At 45.1% G+C, this 9,713-nt stretch overlaps 1 long non-coding RNA gene across 1 annotated transcript in view; it reads left to right on the forward strand.

The window, feature by feature from the left end:
• The window catches only part of LOC119161160 (uncharacterized), a 30,861-nt gene extending 21,379 nt beyond the window's left edge, over positions 1 to 9,482 (forward strand). The window contains exon 3 of the long non-coding RNA XR_012887458.1: positions 8,940 to 9,482. This is a non-coding gene — a long non-coding RNA (uncharacterized LOC119161160). The remainder of the gene's footprint in view (positions 1 to 8,939) is intronic.
• Positions 9,483 to 9,713: the final 231 nt, after the last annotated feature.

Below are 9,713 nucleotides of genomic sequence, written 5' to 3' on the forward strand. Positions count from 1 at the left end.
AGTGTAGACTCCATAAATTTCTGGAAGATTGCTGGCGCTGCAGATATTCCGAATGGTAGCCTTTTAACTTTGTAAAGACCCTTAATAGTGTTTATCGTGAGCAGTTCAGACGTTGATTCGCTCACCTTCAGCTGCTGGTAGGCTTGTGTCAAGTCCAAGGTGCTGAAGATTTTTCCACCACGAAGCGTGCTAAAAACCTCTTCCGGTGTCGGCAGTGGGTAGGAAGATGCTTTTGTTGCCAGGTTGACAGTGCTTCGGTAGTCTCGGCAGAGGCGTAGGGTACCGTTCTTCTTTCGGACGACAACGAGTGGTGTAGCCCATTCCGAATGTTGCGTCGGTTCGTTGATGCCTTGTTCCTGCAGTCGGTCAAGCTCATTCTCGACTGACGTTCGTAGGGCGAAAGGCACCGACCTAGCTTTCAAAAATTTCGGCGTCGCATCCTCCCGCAGCTCCAGTGTGACTGGAGGTCCGTTGTTCCCTGGTATTTCTTCGGAGAAAACCGCTTTGTACTTATCTTGAAGCTGCTCCACTGACGGATAACTGGGTGTGTGGTGAACTCCGCCAATGACCACTCCAAGGGGGGTGAACTAATTTCGTCCTAAAAGGCTTGATCCAGAACCGTGGACGACTAGCGAGGGGAGCTGATGGGTCTGCCCGTTGTAGTACACGTCTACGTTGGCACAGCCCAGCAGTGGAAGAGAATGTCCGGACCACGTTCTCAGCTGCGTGTCGTCTTGCTGGAGAGCTGGCGCATTCTCACGCCAAGTAGCGCGAAAAGTGTCCTCGCTGATGAGCGTACATGCTGCTCCGGAATCAACCTCAAACCTGATAGGGCGCTGGTGTACCATAATTTCAGTTGTAATCTTCGGTCTCGTTCCGAGGTTCACAACGGCGTTTAAGTTATATAGTGCCGATGACGTTAGTGCTGTTCGGCTTGTATCTTGCGTCTGGCCCTCCTGTGCGTCGACATTGTTGTTCCGTTGCACTGAAGTCTTCGGTCCGAGCTGTTTGCGCTTCGAGATGCATGCCTTTTCAATGTGTCCCAGTTTTTGGCAAAAATTGCAGGTCGCTGTCTTGTATCGACATACCTGGGGATCGTGCATGTCGTTGCATCGCCAACAGCGCTGTGTCTTTCTGCTTGATTTCGCCTTAGACGCGGAATGACCTGACTGCTGACTGGTGTGATGCACCGGCTCGACGTTCCGTCGAATATCCCTCTGCTGGTGACCGGTGCTCTCCGCTCGTTGGGCGATGTCGTAGGCTTTGGAGAAGGTGAGACCCGTTTCCGCGAACAGGCGTTGTTGTAGGCCTGCGTCACGCAGTCCGCACACAAATCGGTCACGCAACATAACGTCCAAGGGGAGCATAGTGGTGTTAGCTGGTGTGGCAGTCGATCCTCCCTCCTGCGCAGTAGCTGCACTTGTCGCGGTCAACGTCCCGAAATTGCAGTCAGCAGCGAGCTTTTTGAGAGCCGCTACGTATTCGGCCACTTTTTCGCTTTCCAGTTGGTCTCGCCGTTGGAAGCGGGCTCGACAGTAGACCTCCGATGGCCTTGGGTCATAGTGCTCTTGTAGCGCTGCTACAATGTCGTCGTAGTCAATGGCTGCTGGAGTGCGTGGCTGAATCAGGGCACAGACTGTGTCGTATGTCTGCTCCCCACACAGCGTTAGCAGGTTGGCCCTCTTCATTGCTGCATCAGTGATGTTGTTAGCCTCGAAGTAAAATTGCAGGCGTCCAAACCACGATGACCATGATGAGCCGTTGAATTCGGGTAGCCGATTTGGGAGCCCGTGCGTAGCCATAGCTTGTAGCTTGTCAATATCATTGCGTAGCGTTGGTCCAAATCGACTTCCTCGTCGCCACTGTTATGTCCCGTGTTGTCGTCGACCCATAGACGTACGCGTTGGTCGCGGTAGTCCAAAAAGCTCAGACAGCCTCGAACGGTTAAAAAATAGTTTATTCCTATTCGGATGGAGGCGGCGGCCGAACTGCCGGGGGAAACGAGCGGTGGCTCGTTTGCGCCGAGCGGGGGAAGGTGAGGAGTGAACATCTGGAAGCAGTTTCAGCATCCGGTCCTTCGCGGGTTCGGAGGCTCGTTCGTGACACAGGGGTGCTTGGAACACAACACTGCATCACCTACATCATTTTAGTCTCTCAGCAAGCTATGTCAGTGCAGTACGGCCTGGCACATAGTACCGTGAAATCTCATTAATTAAAACTCTGTTAATGTAAACTTATAGTTAATTCAAACTGATGCCCTGGTTTTCCCACAGCCCGAAGTATTTGAATGGGAGAAAACTTACAATAAATCAATTGCATCGGTATCGACAAACAACGGCTAATTCAAACTGGAAGGCCCTGGCCTTCAGCCACCTTCGCAGAAATTGGCCTAGAATCATCACTTAAATTACTGATGACTTCCATCAGTATAAAACAAATGTAGTAATTGATTTCCATTTATGCTTTTATGGTTGTAAATGTAGTTTGTCTGCTGCTACTGCTGTATGGGTGGCACGACCAAGTGCGACAATATTTGCCTTTAGCCGTGTTCCTTCAGACAAATTTCAATATTGTTCTAAATAAACTAATGAAGAAAAACTAAATTTTGATTGCATTAACTCTGCCATGTAAATGAATGCGTTTTGGAACACAAATAGCGTCACATATTTTGCCACTTTGGCCCACTTCTCACGTGAATGCGTCTCTGCTTGTATGTGACGTATCCCTGACTAATCAAGTTCTGTTCACTGTTAGAGCATGAACTTAAATTTATGACATGACCTGCCACAAATGTATAGAAAAGTATACGCTAATTAGTGGGAACGAGTCCAAAGGTGCCTTCTATGGATTCTTGCCGCATCGTGTGACGTAATGTGTGTTCATTATAGTGACTGCCCGCTAATTAGAAAAATTTTATAGTTTCCTTTGAGTTAGAATTTAGGAGCTTTTACTGTAACATAGTGCTTCACCATACTTTTGTACTAAATTCATAAAATTTTGGTGGATCTTTTGAAGCAATCACTGATGCCAAAAATGTATCTCAACTAATGATGCTGGCACATTGCAGTGGAGAATTTTCAATTCAGTGAGCTGATCATCAGACAAATACTTGTTACAGCATAGGAGTTGCTAACACTTGTTTGTAAGAGGTCCATTGAAGCTACCTCGCCAAGTCACCTTAACAACTCGGCTACCTGAATGGAATATAGTCACTATTGGCATTTACTTAAACATGCTGATAATAAGTCGGGTGTTCACTTAAAGTGAGAAGAGTTCAGGGAAATCTACTAAGGCAAATATTTTCAAGTGGCTGTAGTCTGCATGCAAGGTGATTACGACATACAACTTCATATTCGTCGTGTGACTGTCAGCTAGGGAGACAATGGCGAATTTGCAAAAAGATGTTTCATCCTAAACATACAGAATGAAAATGCGTTTGGAGATTAGGTGCAACAGTCTATGATACAAAGTATGAGTGACTGCTGCTGGTCTTCGAATAACTGTGATTTGCTTGTAACAGTAGTCTTGGAACCGGTAGTTGTTGGCAAGTGTCATCCGACTGTTTTGTAACGTAGTTTTTGTTGACCAAAGGTGTTTGAGAGTGCTCATCGCCAAATTTGCTTTTCTGGATACCACTGATTGGCCTAGCTGAATTATGTGCCACAAATTAAGCAAGTGGTGACCTGCAATGCTTGAACATTGTGTAAGGCATCTGGCAAGCAGAGTCATTCCAGCTCAGCTGTAGTGCGTGTTGGGCTCTCACTATCCACTCAGCAGCTGCAGGATCCACGCTAGTGCAGCGGTAGCATCACTCCTCAAAACACAACTACATAGCACAAGTTAACGCCGATTGTTCTCAGACACTGTTTGTTGACCTGCCTTTGGATATTGTAGCAGCTCAAGAGAACAAAATAAGAACGGGTGGTAGTGTGGCGGAGCAGATTTTAATCGCCTTATGTGTATGGTCTCTCTTGCACGACAGGCCCCCTCATGGTGGTCTGGTGGCTAACGTACTCAGCTGCTGACCCGCACGTAGCAAGATCGAATCCCCGCTACGGGGGCTGCATTTTTAATGGAGGCAAAAATGCTGTAGGCTTGTATGCTCAGATTTGGGCTCATGTTAAAGAACCCCAGGTGGTCGAAATTTCCGGAGCCTTCCACTACAGCGTCTCTCATAATTATATGGTGGTTTTGGAATGCTAAACTTGACATATCAATGAATCTTTTGCCCGACGGCGCATTCAGAGGAGCCTGACCCATCGAGCGCCCTGCAGTCGCCAGCAATGGCTGGTTCTTTGACAAGTTCAGGAGGCAAAGCAGTGTCAAGAAGGATAGTATAACTATAATTGGTTGTAGCTGCCTTGATATACAGTATGTGGCTTCATTAGTGGTTCAACTCATTTAATGATCATACAGCCCAAATTTTCACAAGATTTCAAAAACCGTTTCAAGGTCCATTTGAAGTCAAGTGTGCCTCATATCCTATTTGAAATTGTGCTCGTGAATATTTTCCACAATGATGAGACAGAGTAGTCTAATCATTATACCATATGATGAAGTGGCACACTTTTCATGTGGACAAAGGGGACAAGAAAGGCACGACAGTCTTGTTCCCTTTGTCCATGTCAAAAGTGTCCTACTTAACAATACAACTTAATAATCAGTCACAAACTAGCCCAGCTCTCAACCTTACTGATCGGTCTAGTAGGTTTCATATCTGCATCTCTTTTTGTTTGCATTAGTAAAACCAATCGCAGTTCTAGGAACTATGATACATTCGAATTTTCGCATCTTGTCATATGACTGTGTGCATTATCACTGGAAAATCACACTCCGCGAACCTTTGCAAAAAACGGGCAGCTGGATACTCTGCTTGAACTCTACACAAGCATGATTTCGACTGTAAGGCATGCTTGAATGTAAAAATATGCGAGGCCTCTGCAGAAGGCACAGCACAGTCACAGTGAAAGCTAGAAGAGCGGCCTTTTTAATCACTCATTGGGTAACTGCTGCAAGCACACTTGCTAGGTATGCACTACGGTATTAATAATAATAATTTCTGGGTAGTAGGATGGCATTTGCTATGCTATTTTTCATAATTCTTCTGAGAAGCGTGGCATTTGCTAAACACTTGCAAGGAATTACTATTGTGCGAATTGTTCATGCAGTGGCTGAGGACGAATTTTGCCTGAAGTGTGTATGCGCCACAGTTAATAGGTGATTAAGAACAAGCTTTTGTAATGAGTTGGAGCATTGGATGACCTACTGGTTATGATATTTGCATTGTGCGACGACTGGTTCTTTTGCTGTTTGAAAACATTTTATTACTCATATTATTGCGATTGCTTTCCCAACATCAAGCCTACCTGAGGCAAATTTGCAAACAAGTCTCAAGCACCGGCGTGGCTCAGTGGTAGAATACTGGGCTGGCACACAGCGGACCCGTGTTCGAGCCACACTGTGCCCTTCGTACTAGGTTTTTTTTTTTTCCTTAACATGGGATAATGATTACGGACACCGGCAGCGGTGGACAACTGCGGCGCCGCATGTGACCCGAGTTTCGATCTCATAACATCTTTTGCTGCAGAACAGCACAAAATTACAAAGACGAAGAAATGCTGCGCAGTCGCCATGGTATGCCATGTGACTAGGTCCTCTGCCTGATATATGTGTGTTCGTTATAATAAATTTTAGTTACGAGTTTAATGCCATGTCATCTGTTCTTCCAGCTGTCTTTCTGTAATTTTGTGCTGTTTTTATATTCAAGCATAAGCTACCAACTAGCAGAACTGTTGCTTTTTTGTAAGACATGTTTTAGGGCATTAAAATGTGCTGCAGTGCATCAGAATATTGTATTGAAAAGCCCAACTTGCCACTTTATTAATGAAAGAGTACATTGCAGTCTCCGTTCCATTTGCTTTTTGGTTGCAGTTTTGTTAAATCGATTGAGATGTTATTTTTGTCAATTTATTAAAGCAGTTTACTCAGTAGATTACATTGAAAAATCAGATTCTAGCTGAAAGTAAACAAGCAAAAGCATCATAGTGTCTCTGGCAGGCTTTCGTGTAAAAGCACTCGGAGGGGATGCCACAGATGTTAGCAAAGCGAATTGTCCAAACAAGCTTGCATATGTTGGGCTGTAGCAAGAATAGAGATATTGTTTATATAGCTGAACCGTTCTTAAGAGCGAAAGGCTGTTAGGGCTTCATAGACTACCAGCTTACTGGGCCTGGTCCAAGGCAACCACTAAGCTCTTCAAGGCGTTCTCAGAGAGTTGCATTTCCAACGACCGATGTGGTATTGTGTTGGTCTGTATTGAGTTCACATCACTGGGACATGAAGGGCACTCGTACATAATATGAGTAAGTTTTGGCACCACTAAGCTCTAGGGGCACTTGTCTCTGTACACTGTGGAGCGTAGCAGTGAGTGTGTCAGTAAATTTGGGTCAATGCATGATCCCAATCTCTGGGCTTTGAGGATGTCAGCTTGACTGAATAGTTGCTTACAGATTCATCCCATGGCACTTCTGTTGCCCAGTATGTATTCGCATGAGGGGCAGCCTCCATGTCGATTTCCTGGTACAGAAGTGTGTAGAGAGCACCAAAAGATGACGTGTTCTTTCATTATATGACTGTTTAGGATTTTGGTGGCAAGTCAACGATAATGCTTCAACATAATTCAAAAAAAAAAATTGCAGTTGTTCTATTAACGTAAAGGAAAATACGCACCGTTTTGAACTTGGAACACTCATCTCTATGCCTGCAAGAAACGAAAACGATGCAGTGCATTAAAAAGTTCAGCTTCACTGCCATGCGCTTGCGCTGCGAAAAAGCAAGTGGTAAAGTCAAATACAAGTTGACCGAAATGGCATTTACACGTTCGGCTTCATCGCCGTGCACGTGCGCTGCAGAAAAGCACGCGGTAAAAACAAACACAAATGGACGAAACTGACATTCACAAGTTTAGCCTCACTGCCTTGTGCGTTTGCTACGGAGACAAAAGGTGTTTGTGCAGGATCTCATAACAGGTTTGAAGCAATGATTTTTTTTCGGCAGAAACTAGTCGAAGTTCAACAAAAGTGTGCGTATATATGTTTCAAACTAAGCATGCGAGACCATTACAATTATTCCAGCATTATTCTCTCACTCCCAAATGATCAATGCGAAACAATTTAATTTTGCCATTCCAGCATATCAGCGTAATGGGAGGTTGACTCAGAGAATTTAGCACTTTTCGGCTTATTTACATGGGAAGCCTCTGGGAAAATGTTCTCGAATCTTGGCAGCATAGTTCTATATGATATGAACAGGCATTTCAGGCTGTTGTATATGGGACAGCGACTAGCAGGGCAGAGAGAGAGAGAAACTTTTTATTTCGATCATAGCAGGGCAGAGTACAACTCCAAATAAGAGACATCTGCTTACCTGTTGTGGCAAGGCAGCGCATTGCACCCTGCGACGTCTGTCTATTGAGCAGTCGTATGTTGAAACGCTATGAGCACCGGTTCGTGTACCACGTTGTCGACACGAAAGCTGCCAACTCACGGGGACAAAACATAGCGAAAGGTATGCAAGTACTTCCAGGGAACACCCATCAGGGCTCAACGACCGACGAAGCGGTGTGGCGACGTTTCGAAAAGCTCGGCTGCGACGTAACGGCGCTACCATCGAAAATCCCTAGATCAAAAAATCCCTTAAAAACCTCTGCCTAGGTACGGACCATAGAGTTAATACAGAGTCAGTATATTAACTCTATGGTACGGACGAATACTGGCACACGCGCAGAGCGAAAACACTCGTTGGCAACATTGTGGGCATTGCCTAGATTTGAAGGTCTCGTCTTCAAACGGACGTACTCTAACGTGACCACCGGAGCGATCGGTACGCGAGAAAGCAGAAGAGTGCATGCTTGCTAATGCAAGTCTCGTGCCATTGAATAAGGCATTTAAATTATGTGCGGATGCTTGGTTCTTCCGGTATCACCATGTCATGGGGCGTAGTTTATCCCAGCCTTGTCGAAAGAGCTTCAAGAAAATGAAACGTTCGAACGTCCTCGCCAGAATCGAGGTAGATGCGTTTCAAGAGGGCGGTGGCAGCGGCCACGAAGATGATTTCCAATCGGACTTCGCGATATGTGATTCCCGCAAGACAGCGCGTGACCAAATCTGACTGGTTCAAGTACGCCCTAATTCTATAAAAGTTAACACGTACCCTTTGTTTTTGCTCGAATTCATTTCTGTTTTTTTAATGTATATACTGTGCGCATTCGTACTATGACACACTATTTTGTATGCCCTCGCGAAATCTATGCGTAATTTGCGCACCCCCTTCTCGGGGCCTCAAAATCGCAAATAAAAGTGCGCAAATTATGTGAGTAAACACAGTGTATCCAAATTGTCTATAATGCTGGTTACGCTTCATACAACAGGCCAGAATGCACATATAGATTCAGAAGGTTCAGAGAATCCCAGACTGCTACAAATGATGAGCAAGGGGTTATTGGTGATGTCATCTCCTGGTGGTGGCGCGTGTCCCTGTTGATAATCTCTGTCTGAAAAAGCAGAGAAAAAAAGCTATAAAGCAGAGGAGGGAAATGCTCGCTTCTCTTCAAGTCAGGTGGTAGTGATTCAGAATTGTTCTTGGAGAGGAAAAACTAGAAAAAAGAGAGAAAGAAAAAAACCCCTTCAAGTTGGAGTGGTGTGTTGCAAAGTGGTGGCCGTGTCAGACACGAACAAACAAAAAAGCTTAAACCTTTGGAGCCGGTAGACGGTCGCCGCGTACGGCTACCTCAAAGGATTCCCGAACCCCTGTGAATGGGACGCTTAAAAAGAAAGCAGTTACAAACAGGGGAAGAAGCAGGGGGTGTACCTTTAATTGCAAGATGTTGAAGGTAAGCGCTTACCTTCACTTTATACATATTTTTTTTTTTTGCTTTTCAGATGGCGATTCTCAACAGGGACACGCACCACCACCAGGAGACGACGTCATCACTAACCCTTTTAAAACTAACACGGCAGGGATGACACGGTGCCTTTGAAAACGATAGGTCCTCCTATCGAAACGTCAGCCAGCCAGTCTGAGGCACATCCACTGTTCGCCCTGATTATCCCACTACATCTTTTGTACCTGTCGGCTCCCATCTAGATTTTGAATTCAAATGATGAGCAAGTCACTAAACCAAAGTGAGCGTCATACACTGCTCGATGCTCTATCTAAGCACTCAAAAGTGTTAGATTTGTTTAAAAACAGTTAAAAGCTCCAAATTCTAGCGTCCCGGATAAGTCATCAAATCCACACCAAGTCGGGGCATCCAATTAGGCGGAAACCTTACCATCATGCTGGAAACGAGAATAATCTAGAAATTGGCAAGTACTTGGGCTGCTCCCATCATTCTAGTCGCGAAGAAAGATGGTGGGTGGAAATTCTGCATTGACTACTGCTAACTGCATTCTGTTGCCAATAAACACCTCTATCCACTGCCATAGATTGCCTGCATTCCACTTGCTACTTTTCTTCTGTTGATCTGAAATCAGCTTATTGGAAAATTCTGTTACTTGCAGTTGACAAGAAAAAGAGCGCATTCGTTATGCCTGACGATCTGTATGAATTCAATGTAATGCCATTTGATTTATGTAACACTCTTGCAAAATTCGAAAAATGCCTAGTTAAGTACAAATGAAGCCACAAAACATCGAAATGGAAAAAAGCAGAGC

The sequence above is a fragment of the Rhipicephalus microplus genome, chromosome X, assembly GCF_043290135.1.
Source record: "Rhipicephalus microplus isolate Deutch F79 chromosome X, USDA_Rmic, whole genome shotgun sequence".
Taxonomy (NCBI): domain Eukaryota; kingdom Metazoa; phylum Arthropoda; class Arachnida; order Ixodida; family Ixodidae; genus Rhipicephalus; species Rhipicephalus microplus.